This window comes from Micromys minutus (assembly GCF_963924665.1).
Source record: "Micromys minutus genome assembly, chromosome: 2".
Lineage (NCBI taxonomy): Eukaryota > Metazoa > Chordata > Mammalia > Rodentia > Muridae > Micromys > Micromys minutus.
Window position 1 is genome coordinate 89,337,102 of NC_137971.1, and position 15,906 is coordinate 89,353,007.

A 15,906-nucleotide genomic window follows, 5' to 3' on the forward strand; every position below is an offset into this window, starting at 1 on the left:
TCTAGGTTTGAAAGGTGTAATTCTGGGAAGCTAAATGTACTAAAATATTTGTCTCAATTCTTATGGAGAAACATGAATTGTGAACTATCAAGTGAAGAGTGGAAAAGGTTTAAGTAGGAAGATGAAAGGATACTCACAAAACCGTAAGGACACAAGAAGTACTTGAGATAAAAAAATTAGTTGTGTAGAGATTTAGCCTGGAGCAAACACATTCAGTGTCATAAAAGATGAATCTGGATAAATAAATAAGATTAGAACCACAGAGTACTTCCCATGCATAGTAATTAAATTTTATTGTAATTTGCATTTTAATGTGAAATCAAAGTAGCAGTTCTTAACAAATGTTAAACTAGTTTCTTCATCTCAAAATGTCCTTGGACTCCATCTATTCTGAAGAAACCACTTTAGGTACAATATGACATATAAGGGGACACAGACTTATTACACGTTTGAAACATTCAGGCCCTATGCTATTGTCTCTATTTTCAACTGAAATAAAGAATTTGAACCAAAAAGAGAAAGACAAATTGGGCTTTTTTATTGAAACAACAACAACTCAAACTGTGAATGAGATAAATACTGATGTTCAAGCCATGGGCAATCAGGATAGTAAGAGCTGGGTGAAAATGAACTCTGATACTAGGAAAATAATTTATTTTTAAAGGCATGTGAAGAGATATGAATTTCACCCTTTAAGAGGAAACACTAGCAGAAGCTATTTCATGAGTCTTATTTATAGGCCATCAGAATTGCTACCTCACTTAGACCATTCCTGCTGCTGCTGCATCTATCATTCTTTGTAGTGATTCGTCCACATTGAACATGAACATCACTGCAGTCACCGAGTTCATTCCAGTCAGTTTTCCACAGCTCCATGGCTTCAGAGCACCCGTTCTTATTGTGGTTTATCCGGTGTGTTAAAATATCATATAATTTTCACTGTTGGGATCACTGGATTGCTCTATAAGCCCAAGTACTATTTATAGTAGTTTTTCCCCTGGAGGTCTTGTATATCTTTGTTACAGTCCCTAAAATTCTAGATAAATTTCTCCTACAGGAATGGTACATCTCCTTCACAGGTTGCACGACTTATTTCTACTTGGGAATCCACCCCATGCAGTGACCAAACACAAGCACTATTGCTAATGCCACAAAGTGCTTTCTGACAGGAGCCTAATGTGGATGTCTCCTGAGAGGATCTTCCAGAATCATTTGATTGAAATGAGAATGCTTGCAACTAACCATTGGACTGAGCATGGGGATCCCAATGAATGAGCTAGAGAAAGGACTGAAGGGGCTGAAAGGGTTTGCAACCTCATGGGAAGAACAACATTATCAACCAACGAACCCCCCCCACAACTCCCATGGACTAAAACACCAACCATTGAGCACACACAGAAAGACCCATGGCTCTAGCTGCATATGTAGCAGAGCATAGCATTATCTGGCATCAGTGAGAGAAGAGATCTTTGGTCCAGAGAAGGTGTGTTTTCCCAATGTATGGGAATGTCAAGGTGCTGAGATAGAGAGAGTGATTGGGAGTGAGCACTTTCATGGAAACTAGTGGAGGGGGAGGGCAGATGTAATGGGGGAAAGAAAATAACATTTGAAATGTAAATACAGATAATATCAAATAAAATAATTTTTAAAAATCTCACTTACATACAAAGAGTATATGCTTGTAACAGCTCTGACCTATGAGTACTATGTAGCCATCTGATACTCTATCCAATATTGACTCTTCATGACAAGTTATTGTGTGCATTTGGTGCTTTTCACTTTGTGGATGGCTCTATAATTATCATAATCAATGTCTTTCATTTTTACATGCCATTTCTTTGGCTCAAAAGTGATAGCAACACAGCATACAAAGATGTGTTCCATTTATCAATTTGTGATCTTACAGCATAAGCCATTGTTCTTCTGTTTAGGAAATTTTCCCCTGTGCCTACGTGTTCTAAGCTTTCCCCACTTTGCCTTCTAATCGTTTCAGTGTACCTAGTTTTAGGTGGATATTTTTGATATACTTGCACTTGAGCTTTGTACAAGGAGATAAAAAAGGATTGATTGGCATTCTTCTGCATGCTGACTGACAGTTGAACCAACATCATTTGTTGAAGAGGCTGCCCTTTTTTCATTGAATTTTTTTACCTCCTTTGTCAAAGATCAAGTAGCCATATGTTTGATGGTTCATTTCTGGATCTTTTATTCTGTTCCATTGATCTACCTGCCTATCTCTGTACCAATACAATGTGGTTTTTAACACAATTGCTTTGTAATATAGATTGAGGTCAGGGATGGTGATTACCACAGAAGATTTTTTTGTTGTTGAAAATAGATTTTGCTATTCTAGGTTTTTTGTTACTCCAGAAGAATTTGCAAATTGCTTTTTCCAATTCTATGAAGAATTGGGTTGAAAATTTGGTGGGGATTGCATTGAATCTGTAGATTGCTTTTGGTAAGATGGCCATTTTTTATGTCATTCCTTCCAATTCATAACCAAGGTAGATATTTTCATCTTCTACAATCCTCAATTTTCTTCTTTAGAGATTTGAAATTCTTGTCATACAGATCTTTCACTTGCTTAGTTAAGGTCACCCCAAGGTATTTCATATTGTTTATGACTATTGTGAAAGGTATCTTTTCCTTAATTTCTTTCTCAGCCTGTTTATCCATTGAGTAGAGGAAGACTAGTGATTTGTTTGAGTTAATTTTATATCCACCCACTTTGCTGAAGTTGTTTATCAGATGCAAAAGTTTTATGGTGGAATTTTTGGGGTCACTTAAATATATTATTATGTCATCAGCAAATAGTGATGTTTTGACTTTTTCCATTCTGATTTGTGTCCATTTGACTTCCTTTTGTTTCTAATTGCTCTGGAGAGGACTTCCAGTACTGTATTGAATAAGTAGGGGGAGAGTGGGCATCCTTGTCTAGACCCTGATTTTAGTGGGATTGTTTCAAGTTTCTCATCATTTAGTTTGATGTTGGCTACTGGTTTTCTGTATATTGCTTTTAGTATCTTTAAGTATGGGCCTTGGATTCTTTTTCTTTCCAAAACTTTTAACATGAATGGGTGTTAAATTTTGTCAAATGCTTTCTCAGCATCTAGTGAGATGTTCATGTGTTTTTTTTTCTTTGCATTTGTTTTAGTGATGAATTGCATTGATGAATATCTGTATATTGAACGATTCCTGCATTCCAGGGATGAAACCTACTTGATCATGGTGAATGATAGTCTTAATGCATTCTTGGATTCGATTTGCAAGAATTTTATTGAGTATTTTTGCATCAATGTTTATGAGGGGGATTGGTCTGAAGTTTTCTTTTTTTGTAGAGTCTTTGAGTGGTTTACAAATGAGAATAATTGTGGCCTCGAAGAATGGGTTGAGTGTTTTTTCTGTCTCTATTTTGTGGAATAGTTTGGAGAGTATTGGTATTAGGTCTTCTATGAAGGTTCAGATAGAATTCTGCACTGAACCCATTTGATCCTGGGCTTTTCTTGTTTGGGTGGCTTTGATGACTGCTTCTATTTCTTTAGGTGTTATGGGATTGTTTAGATGGTTTATTAGATCCTGACTTAACTTTGGTATCCGGTATCTGTCTAGAAATTTGTCCATATCCTCCTGGTTTTCAAGTTTTGTTGAGTATACAAAAGTAGTAGGATCTGACGATTTCTTGAATTTTCTCAATTTCTGTTATATGTCTCCCTTTTTATTTCTGATTTTGTTAATTTGGTTACTCTCTCTGTGCCCTCTAGCACTTTAGTTAGTCTGGCTAAAGGTTTATTGATCTTGTTGATTTGCTCAATGAACCAGCTCCTGATTTTGATGATTCTTTGTATTGTTCTTTTTGTTTATACTCTGAAGTTGATTGTTTCCTGCCATCTACTCCTATTGGGTGTTTGGGTGTATCTGATTTTTTTTTTTTGTTCTAGAGTTTTCAGCTGTGCCATCAAGCTGTTAGTGCATGCTCACTCTAGGATTTTTTTTTTTTTTTTTTTTTTTTTTGAGGCAATTGCATTTCATAGGTTTGGGTATGTTATACTTTCATTTTCATTGAATTCTAAAAATATCCTTAATTTTTTTCCTTATTTCTTCTTTGACCATGTTATCATTGAGTAACACATTGTTCAGCTTCCATGTGTATGTGGGCTTTTTGTTGTCTTTGTGGTTATTAAAGACCAGCCTTATTCCATGGTGATCTGATAGGATACATGGGAATATTTCAATCATCTTATATCTGTTGAGACTTGTTTTGTGACAGACTATATGGTCAGTTTTGGAGAAGGTGCTGTAAGTTGCTGAGAAAAAGGTACATTCTTTTGTTTTAGGATGAAATGTTCTGTAGACTTCTGTTAATTCCAATTGGTTCATAACTTCTGCTAGTTTCTCTGTGCCTCTGTTTTGTTTCTGCTTCCATGATCTTTCCATTGATGAGAGTAGGGTACTGAAGTCTCCAACTGTTATTGTGCTTGGTGCAATATGTGCTTTGAGTTTTAGTCGGGTTTCTTTTATGATTGTAGGTGCTCTTGTATTGGAGCATAGATGTTCAGGATTGAGAATTCATCTTGGTAGATTTTTCCCGTAAGGAGTAAAATGTGCCCTTTCTTATCTTTTTTTGATAACTTTTGGCTGAAAATGTATTTTATTTGATATTAATATGGCTACTCCACTTCGTTTCTTGGGGCTATTTGATTGAATGGTTTTGTTCCAGCCTTTTACTCTGAGGTTGTGCCTGTATTTATCTCTGAGATGAGTTTCCTGTATGCAGATCTTGTTTACATATCCAGTCTGATAGTCTATGGTTCTTTATTGAGAAATTGAGTTCATTGATGTTAACAGATATTAAATAATAATGATTGTTATTTCCTGTTATTTTTGTTGTTAGACATAGAATTATGTTTGTGTATCTTTCTTCTTTTGGTTTTGCTGCATAGTTATATTCTTGCTTTTCCTTGTTTTGGGTTTTCTAGCTATTATCCTTTGTAGGACTGGATTTGTTGTCAGATATTGTGTAAATACTGATTTATCCTGCAATATCTTGGTCTCTTCATCTACGGTAATTGAGAGTTTTGCTGGATATAGTAACCTGGGCTGGTATTTGTGTTCTCTTAGAGTCTGTATGATGTCTGTCTAGGATCTTTTAGCTTTCATAGTCTCTGTTGAGAAGTTTGGTCTAATTCTGATTATTCTGCCTTTATATTTTACATGTTCTTTTTATCTTACTACTTTTAGTATTCTTTCTTTGTTTTGAACATTTTTTGACTATTATGTGTCAGGAAGAATTTCTCTTCTGGTACAATCTATTTGGAGTTGTTAAGGCATCTTGTATGTTCATATATGTTCTTGTATGTTCTTAACAGTGGGCAAGTTTTCTTCTATGATTTTGTTGAATATATTTATTGTGACTTTTAGTTGATATTCTTTGCTCTCTTCTATTCCTATTATAGTTAGGTTTGGTCTGCTCATTGTGTCCTGGATCTCCTGGACATTTTGGGTTAGGAGCTTCTTGGTTTTTGTATCTTCTCTGACTCTTCTGTCTTTGTTTTCTATATTGTCTTCAGCCCCATGAGATCCTCTCTTCCATCTCTTGTATTCTGTTGGTGATGCTTGTATCTGTGACTCCTGATTTCTTTTTTAGGTTTTCTATCTCCAGGGTTGTCTCATTCTGTGTTTTCTTTATTGTATCTATTTCCATTTTCAATTTCTTTACCTGTTTGGTTGTGTTTTCCTATAGTTATTTGAATGATTTCTCCTGGTTGTCCTGTAATTGTTTAAGGTAGTTATTCATGTTCTTCTCGAAGAGCTCTTTCATCATCATGAAGTATGATTTTAAGTCTAAATCTTGTTTTTCTGGATTGTTGGGAAATCCACTACTTGTTGTGGTAGGTGAGCTGGATTTCCCGGTTGTCTTGGTTTTTATAGCTTGGGTTCTTGCACTTTATTTTTGCCATCTTGTTGTCAGTGATTGCTGGTGATCTTTTTGTTTCTGACTAGTGCTTGCCTCCCCTGTGGGTCTGAAGGTTCATGGGCTCAGAAGGAAGATTGCTCCTTGGTGTTCAGCTCTTTATGGGCAAGTAATGAGTTCTGATGGCAGTGACTCAGCTCTGTCTTAGTGGACTCAGATGTGAGAGCTCTTTGGAGGCTGTTCTGGGAGCTCAGCCCTCTGCCCATGGGTCCTGAGTCCTAATGGCAGAGACCCTGCTCTTTCTCAAGGCCAAAAAGGACCCTTTTCCAGAGAGCACCACACTCCCTGCACTTTGAGTACTCCCTGCTTTCCCTCTCTTAACAGTTGGCGGGCCTATGCACCAGGATCACCCTTGGTCCAGTGATCCTTGAAAAAGTGCTCGTGCAGCTGATCTGGGCGCTGAGCCTTTTCCAGGCAGATCCCAAGTCTTGATGCCAGAGACCTGGACCTCACTGTGGGCTGGAAAGAACCCTTTTCCAGAGAGCACAGTGCTCTCTGTGCTCCAAGAACTCCGGGTGTGACCTCCCTGGACTTGTGCCCCAGGCTCACCCCTTGTCAAGGTGGAAAAGTACCTGTTCAGCTGGTCTGGGAGCTCAGCCTCCTGCGGGCAGATCATGAGTCCTAATGACAGAGACCTGGTTCTCACTGTGGGCTGGAAAGGACTCTTTTTCAGAGAGTAGCACTATATTCTTTGTACTCCAAGAACTCCTGGTGTGACCTCCCTGGGCTGTGCCCCAGGCTCACCGCTGGTCCAGGTGTTAAAGAGCCTGTGCAGTTAATCTGAGAGGTCAGCCTCCCCAGGGCAAGTCCCCCCTTTCAAATTTCTAACTATGGAGTTAATGATCCTGTTTCTAACTTTATGTTGTTTACATGTTGAAACTGTAAGGGTTAATCATATGTTGTTATTATTAATACTATTTTTAAAAATATTACATTTGTGATCCAATATTTTAAAAGCTATACTACATTTTCATATTGAAGAGTCGGGAACCAATTTTTAAATTAATCTAGATAAAGAGTATCAAAAATTGTAACTCATTTTTAGTTATGAAATATCTTAAAATGTTCATTAAAGTACTATAGGGAGAAAAATATCAATAAATTATGAGTAAAACCTAGCAAAAATTATTGGTTAAGAGTAAAGCACCAGTTTTGTTTTCTTGTCCTTTTTATTTTTTATTTTAGATTTACTTACTTCATTTTATATATGTAGGTATTTTGTCTACATGTATATATTTGTAACGTGTATGCCCAATGTCTGTGAAGTTCAGAAGAGACCATCACTTCCTCTGTATCTAGAGTTGTGAATGGTTACAAATCATCATATGAGTGCTTGTTATGGAATACAGGACCGATTTAAGAATAATATATGAATGAGCTATCCAATCCCAAATCTTTGGTTTTTGACAAGTTTTAATGCCACTGACGCATGGTTTTATAGGTAACTGAAACTGAATGATAGATGTATGAAAACTATTTATCTTTTACAATTTTGAAACTCTCCTATAAACACAAAATAATTCAAAATTAAATGTGTATTTTAAAAACAAATGTACTCACTAGTGGTCTAGGTTAGCTTTCTTACTTTTGATTATGTGATTTATTTAATCACAGCTTCCTTTTCCTCCTTTTCTTCCATCCTCTCCCTCTCTCTCCACTGTTCCCATTTACCCCTCCTCTTCTTCTCCCTAGGAAAAGAGAAGGCTCCCATGAATGTCAACAGGGTTTGACATATCAAGTTGAGTAAAACTATGTGCATTTCCTTGTATTGAGGCTATACAAGGCAACAGAGTAGGGAAAAGGGATCCAAAGGGATATAGCTGCCTTCTGAGAGGCTCTGCCAGAGCTTGACAAATACAGAAGCAGAGGCTTGCAACCAACCATCCACCTGAGAAAGGGATGCCCAATGGAGGAGTTAGAAAAAGAACTGAAAGGGCTGAAGGGGTTTGCAACCCATAGGAAGAACAACAACAACCAAACAGACCCCAGAGCCCCCAGGGACTGAACCACCAACCAAAGAGTACACATGAAGCAACCCATGGCTCCAGCTGCATATTTAGCAGAAGATGGTTTTATCAGACATCAATGAGAGGAGAGGCTCTTTTCCTGTGACTACTTCCTGTCACAGTATAGTGGATTGTGAGGGTGAAGAGGTGAGAGGGAGTGGGTCTGTTCGAGAACACCCTCATAGTGGCAGAGGAGGGGGAATGAGATTGGTGGATTCTGGAGGGAAAACCAGGAAAGGGGATAATTTGAAATGCAAATAAAGAAAATATCCAATTACACAAACCAAAACAAAGGAACAAATAAACAAACAATGCCAGGAAATGTAGTGAGAGACAACTGCTGCTCCTGCTTTAGCAATCCCACATTAAGACCCAACTGTACAACTGTTACATATGTGTAGAAGACTAAGTTTGTCCTATGCATGCTTTCTTGTTGGCAGTTCAGTCTCTATGAGCCACCATGGGCCCATGTTATTGAATCTGTAGGTTTTCTTATGTTATCCTTGACCCCTCTAACTCCTTCAATCCTTCTCTTCTTCCACAGAATTCCCCAAGCTCCACTTAATGTTTGGCTGTGGGTCCATAAGTTTCTATGCTATTGTCTGCAAATAGAGCAGAATATCATTTATAGCGTCCAAGGATAGGTTCCCTTTCATGGCATGGGTCTCAAGCCCGACCAGTCACTTGTTGACCCTTTCTTCATTCTGCTCCAACTTCTACCCCTGCATACCTTGTGTGCAGGGCAGTTGTAGTTTTAGGGTATTGTGGCTGGGTTGGTGTCCTAATCCTTCCACTGAAGTTTTGCCTGGTTACAGGAGATGACCTGTTTAGGCTTCATATCCCCTATTGCTAAGAATTTTAGCTTGGGTCACCCTTATAATTTCCTGGGAGTTTCCATTGTTTTAGCTTTCTAGCTCATTCCAGAGATGTCTCCACCAATATAGTTGTCTCTCCTAGTATTCTTTCCCTCTATCCTCCCCTAGATCATTCTTCCTTCTCCCATTCACCCCACCTCCCCACCTGGTTTCCTCTCTGTATCAATTCTGATGTCTAATCTACTTTCCCCTCTCAATAAGATTTAAACATCCCCCACTTAGGCTCTCCTTGTTACATAGATTCTTTGTTTCTGTGTTTTATAGCATGATTATCATGTACTTTAAGACTAATATCTACTTATAAGTGGGAACATACCATGTTTGACACTTTCTGTGTCTGGATTACCTCATCAGATTGATCTGTTTTAGCTCTACCCATTTGCCTGCAACTTTTATGGTTTTGTTTTTTATGGCTGAGTGATACTGTGTTGTATAGATGTACCACATTTTTTAAAAATCCATTCTTTAATTGAGGGTCATCTAAGTTGTTTCCAGTTTCTGACTATTATAAATAAAGTTGTTATAAACACAGTTGAGCAATTGTCCATGTGATATGGGGAATCTTCTTTTTGGAATATGCCCAAGAGTAGTGTAGCTGTGTCTTGAGTTAGATCTATTTTATGAGAAATCACAAAATTTAGTTCCAAAGTAGTTGTACAAGTTTGCACTCCCACCAGCAATGGAAGAGTGTCCCCCTTGTTCTTCATCCTCACCAGCATGTGCTGTCACTGAGTGTTTAATCTTAGCCATTCCGATCAATGGAAGACAAAATCTCAAGTCATTTTAATTTGAATTTCTCCAATGACTAAAGATGTTTGAACATTTCTCTAAGTGATTCTTGGTCATTAGAAATTCCTCTGTTAACGATTCTTTGTTTAAATCTCTGGCTCATTTTTAATTGTGTTATTTGGCTTATCAATATCTATTTGTGTGTGTGTGTGTTCTTTATATATTTTGGACGTCAGCCCTCTATCAGATATAGAGTTTGTGAAGATCTGTTCACAGTCAGTAGGCTGTATTTCATCCTATTGATAGTGTCACTTGCTTTACAGAGGCTTTTTAGTTTTTGATGTTTCACTTATTCTTTCTTGATTTTATTGCCTGTATTATTGGTATTCTGTTCAAAAAGTTGTCTCCTGTGCCAGTGAGTTCAAGACTATTCCCATTTATTCTGTTAGATTTAGTGTGTTTGGTTTGATGTTGAGGTCTTTGATCCACTTGGACATGAGTTTTGTCCAGGGTGATAGATATAAATCAATTTGCATTTTTCTACTTCCAGATGTCATTAGACCACCTGTTTAATCTGTTTAATGTGCTTTCTTTTTTCTATTGTATAGGTTTTTTTTTTTTTTTGTCAAAAATCAAGTGTCCATAGGTGCATGAATTTACTTCTGGGCTGTGAGTTTGATTCTATTGATTAACATGTCTGTTTATATGACAATACCATGTAGTTATTACTATTGCTCTGTAGTACAGCTTCAAGTCAGGGATAGCGATACCTCCAGATGTTCTTTTATTTTATAGGACTGCTTTAAATATCTTGGGATTTTTGTTTTTTATATGAAGTTGAGTATTGTTCTTTAAAGATCTCTGAAGAATTGCATTAAATCTGTATATTGATTTTGGTATGATGGACATTTTTACTATTATAACCCTACTGATCTATGAGGATAGGAGATATTTTCATCTTCTGATAATTTCTTCAATTTTTTCATCAAAGATTTGAGATTCTTGTCTTGCAGGTCTTCCACTTGCTCAGTTAGATTCATACCAAGATATTGATTTGGTATATTTACATTATTTTTGACTATTGTGATGGGTGTTGTTTCTCATATTTCTTTCACAAGCCCTTTATCTCCTTTATAAAAAGGAGAGTTAATAATTTTTTTAGTTAATTTTGTATCCAACCACCTGACTGAAGGTGTTTGTCACTGTGGGAGTTCCCTAGTAGAGTTTTGGAGGTCACTTATTGTGTACTGTCATATCATCTGTGAACAGCAATAACTTGACTTTTTTCATTCCAATTTGTATGCTTTGGATCACCTTAAGCTATTTTATTTACTCAAGTTAAAAATTCAAGTACTATATTGAGTAGATGCAGAGATAGTTGGCCACCTTGTCTTGTTCTTGGATTTAGTGGAACTCCTTTAAATTTCTCTCCATTTAATTTGGAGATGGTTATTTGCTTGCTATATATTGTCTTTATTGTGTTTATGTATGTGCTACCTACCCCTGATCTCTTCAAAACTTTTATCATGAAGAAATGTTAGCTCTTTCAGCATCCGATGAGATGATCATGTGGTTCCCCCCTCCCCCAGTTTGTTTATATGGCAGGTTACATTGATAGATTTTCATATAGTGAACAATCTCTGCTTCTTATATTTTATTTATGTTTGGTTTGTTAGCTATAAATTTTTAGAATGCTTAGATCATGGGAATTTTTATTTCTTCTTCAACTATGATAGGTAGTTTTGCTGAACATGTTAGCCTAAGTTGGCTATCATGGGATACATTGCTCTGGGATCTTCTGGGTTTCACACTCCCCACTGAGAAATCAGCTGCTCTGATGGTTTTCCTGTACTTGTGATGAATGACTTTTCTCTGGCAGCTCTTACATACTTTTTCTTTCTATTTAATGTTTTAGCTATGACAGACCATGGGGATTTCTTGTCTTGCTTAATGTTCTATATGATTCTTGAACATTGCTATTTATTAATATATAATAGTAGAATTTGAGCTGATTTCCATGATTAATAAGGGTATATTTTCCATTCTTTTTGATTATAGTAAACAAGAAACATGTTATCTTTTGTGAAACACTCTTAGAATTTTACATGAAATAAATTTCACTATATATGTGCATTTTCTTTATCAAAATGTCTAAGTTCTCTCCATTGTTCCACAAAGGCAGCTACTACATGCATTTTTTTAAAAAAAAAATAACTGATTAATAAAAGAGACAAATTAAGTAATTATTGCATACAGTCACAATTTTATTTATTTTCAATTATTACAAACTATATCTACTCTTGCAATCTCATCTAGATACTGAAATAAGTGAGGGGACAGACCCTGGCAACACAGAGAACAGGAATCTGTGAGTATGGATTACTCATTTTCTTTCTTTCTTTTTCACTAGATATTTTATCTATATACACTTCAAATGTTATCCTCTTTCTTCCACTCTCCATCCCCACTTCCCTTTCTCCCTCCTCCTACTTCTATGAAGATGCTCTCACTAGAACCCACCCACTCCCATCTCAATAGCCTGGCATCCCCCTACACTGTGGGAACAAGCCATCACAGGATCAAGGGCCTTTCCTTCTATTGATGGCAGATAATGCCATCCTTTGCTACATATGTGGATCCATGTGTACTCATTGGTTGGTGGTTTAATCCTTGGAGGCTCTGGAGGGTCTGTTTGGTTAATATTGTTTTGCTCTTCCTAAAGGGTTACAAACCCCATTCAGCTTCTTCAGTCCTTTTTATAGCTCCTCCAGTGGGGTCCCTATGCTCAGTCTGCTGGATAGCTGCAAGCATCCTCATCTGTATAGATAAGGCTTTGGCAGAGCCTCTCAGGAAACATCCATATTAGGCTGCTGTCATCAAACTCTTCTTTGCTTCAGCAATAGTGACTGAATTTGGTGGCTGCATATGGAATGGATCCCCAGTGGGGCAGTCTCTGGGTGACCTTTCCTTCAGTCCATGCTTCACTTTGTATTTCCTCCCATGAGTATTTATTTCTCCCTTCTAAGAAGGACTGAAGCATCCATATTTTGTTCTGGTTTCTTCTTGAGCTTCATATGATCTGTGATTGTTTCTTAGGTATTCTGAGCTTTTGGGCTAATATCCACTTATCGGCAAGTGCATATCATGTGTGTTCTTTTGTGACTGGATTACTTCACTCAGGATGATATTTCCTAGATCCAGTCATTTGCCTAAGAGTTTCCTGAAGTCATTGTATTTAATAACTAAGTAGTACTCCATTGTATAAATGTACCACATTTTCTTTATCCATTCCTTTGGTGAAGGACATCTGAGTTCTTTCCAGCCTCTGGCTATTATAGATAAGGCTGTTATGAACATAGTGGAGCACATATCCTTGTTATATGTTGAAACATCTTTTGGGTATAGGCCCAGGAGAGGTATAGCTGGATGCTCAGGTAGTACTATGATTAATTTCCTGAGGAACCACCAGACTGATTTCCAGAGTAGTTGTACCAGTGCTTGCAATCTCACCAAAAATGGAGGAGTGTTCCTTTTTCTTGACATCCTTGCCAGAATCTGCTGTCATCTGAGATTTTGATCTTAGCCATTCTGACTGGTATGAATTGGAGTCTTGGTTGTTTTGATTTGCATTTCTCTGATGACTAAGGATGTTGAATATTTATTTAGGTGCTTCTTGGCCATTCAATGTTCCTCAGATGAGAATTCTTTGTTTAGTTTTGTACCCCATTTTTAATAGAATTATTTGTTTCAGTGGAGTCTAACTTCTTGAGTTCTTTGTATATATTAGATATTAGCCTTCTATTAGATGTAGGATTGGTAAATATCTTTTCCCAATCTGTTGTTTGTCATTTGTCCTGTTGACAGTGTCCCTTGCCTTACAGAAGCATTTCAGTTTTATGAGGTCCCATTTGTTGATTCTCTCCAGACTCTTCTCATTTCTTTTTAGATTCATTCCTCAGAGGAAAAGGACTTTTCTGAGTTTTATGTTTCAGTCAGTTAGTGAAGTCCTATGTTTCCAGCTTCACTAGAATTAATACCAATTTATCATGTATCCTCAGACAACAGATTTGACTTGAAGGAGAAAAGAGAGGTCTTGCCTCTGTGTCTTGAAATTCTTATTAATCTAATGAATAATTATTTATTGATAATTTTTAGTGATTTTGCTAAAGCACCTCTATGCTCCTTAGTTTTTCAGGAACCTTGCACTGTTCCCCCTCAGGTTTCTTCAGCTACTGGGGTGAGTTTTCTGGGCCTTCATTATTATAAAGTTTCTAGATTTTAGATTTGTTATTACTTGAGGCACAATTTATAGCAGAGATTGAAAGCTCACTAGGCTCTGGCGGCCATTCAGACAGAAGGAGTTGACATTTCCTCCTTAGGACAAAGAATGAACATTATAAAGGTCCATTTAGTGACTGAATGTGTTCCAGAGTTCAAGGCAATAGGCATGAAAGGCCTCTAGTCACATTTGAGGCCAAATTACTTTTGCTTTTTGTTTTGAATTCTAATCATTCCATAGCCTTTCCTGTTTAAACTAAAACATTTCTCAACTCACTGACAAAATTGGGGCCAAGCTTCACATCCCATTACAGACAACATTCAACATCTTTGTACATTTAACTCAAACACACATAGAGCTGTTTTCCTGTTGAATATATGAATTTATTTCTTAAGCATTCCCAATTTACTCTTCTTCCAACTTCACTGTGGTATAGTTAACTGGTAAAAAGTATTTATTTAAGGTGTATACCATGATTTAGCAGATATCCAAATTTTGAAATGATGACCCACACCAAGATAATTAGCATATTTATCACCTCACACATGTACCTGTTTTGTGTGTCTCACAGCAAACTTTACTACATGCAGTAATCATGCCATACATTTAATCCTCAGAAATTATACATCTTATAAATGAAAACATCCACTCTTAGACTAATCTTTCTTTCTTTTTTTCCTGATACCCCATTAATTTTCTGTGAGTAAGTGAAAATTTTATAGTTGCCACATGTAGATGAGATAAGTCATTATTTATATTCTGGTTTATCTCACAAAGTGGAGCTCTGGTTAATATGCATTGCTGTGAGTAACAGAATAACTTTATTTTTAAAGAGTACATAATGCTAAAGTCAGAGATATGGTTCTGTAGTTAGGAGTACTTATTGCTCTACAGAGGACCAAACTGCAGTTCCCAGCATTATGTCTACTTCATGATTCCCAAAAAACCACCAAAGAGCTGACTCCTAGGCAATCACACCAGGGTGTTTTATTCAAGCTTGAGCTCATGCTCACTGACCAGTGACTGACCCAGAAGCCTGCAGGGTGAAGTAGCCTTAAGCCCTCAGTGGGATAAGGTTGAATCGAAATTGGGAAGCAAACAAGGAAGTTTTAGGCCTGGCTAGCATCTAATTGAATGACTATAGTAAGCAGACAAGTGGGTGCTCTGAAGCAAACCATGTAAACTGTCTAACGGTCTGAAAGTACGTCTGAAACAATCAGACTAATCTTGATTGGCTGTTGCTATGAAGTAGCTAGGTAGTAGCTCTGGGGTATGGGCACCTGGCAAGCCATGGGGTCCTTCCTGGTACTTGAGTGTTGCTGAGGTTCAGCTGTTGCCCAAGTACTAAGGCTCTTTTCTTTTCTTTTTTTTTTTTTGAAGATGGATGCCAGTCCCAAGATAGAGTAGGTTTGGCCTCTCATCAGCTCCCACTAGGCAGATTATAATCCTTAGAAATTCTAGTTCTAGGGGATCCAGTGCTCTCTTCAGGCCTCCATGGTCTCCAGGTATGCATGTGGTACGCATATACACACAAACACAAAGTCAAAATACTCCTATACATAAATGGTAAATACTTTTAATAAAGAGAGAAAATAATGTTCTATTTCATAAATAAACCAGAACTCCTTTATTAATTTGTTCATTGCTGTTTACCTTCACCGATGCTTTCTTAAAAATAACTTTTATTTTTATTTCATTTATATAGGCTCTAGAATTTTTAATTTACTTTTCACCTACTGTTTTAATTTAGGCCAGTCCATTCTCTTTAGTTTCTTGATACACAGTGTAAGTTTTTATGGTTTTCTTATCTACTCCACATTAATAAGCATAAATAATTATGATTTTATTTTAAACAGAACTTGGTAAGTAGACAGAGGTTCAGTTTTTCAATTTCTTTCCAGAGCAAATCAAGTTTACCAATAGCCAGGACAGAGTAATCTAAGTAGGTCCTTGGGGAGAGAAAAAATATCAACAAGTGCTGAATATATTAGCCTGCGTCTTCTTCTCTTCATATCTAGAAGTTACTATAGCTGCCATGCAGAATGA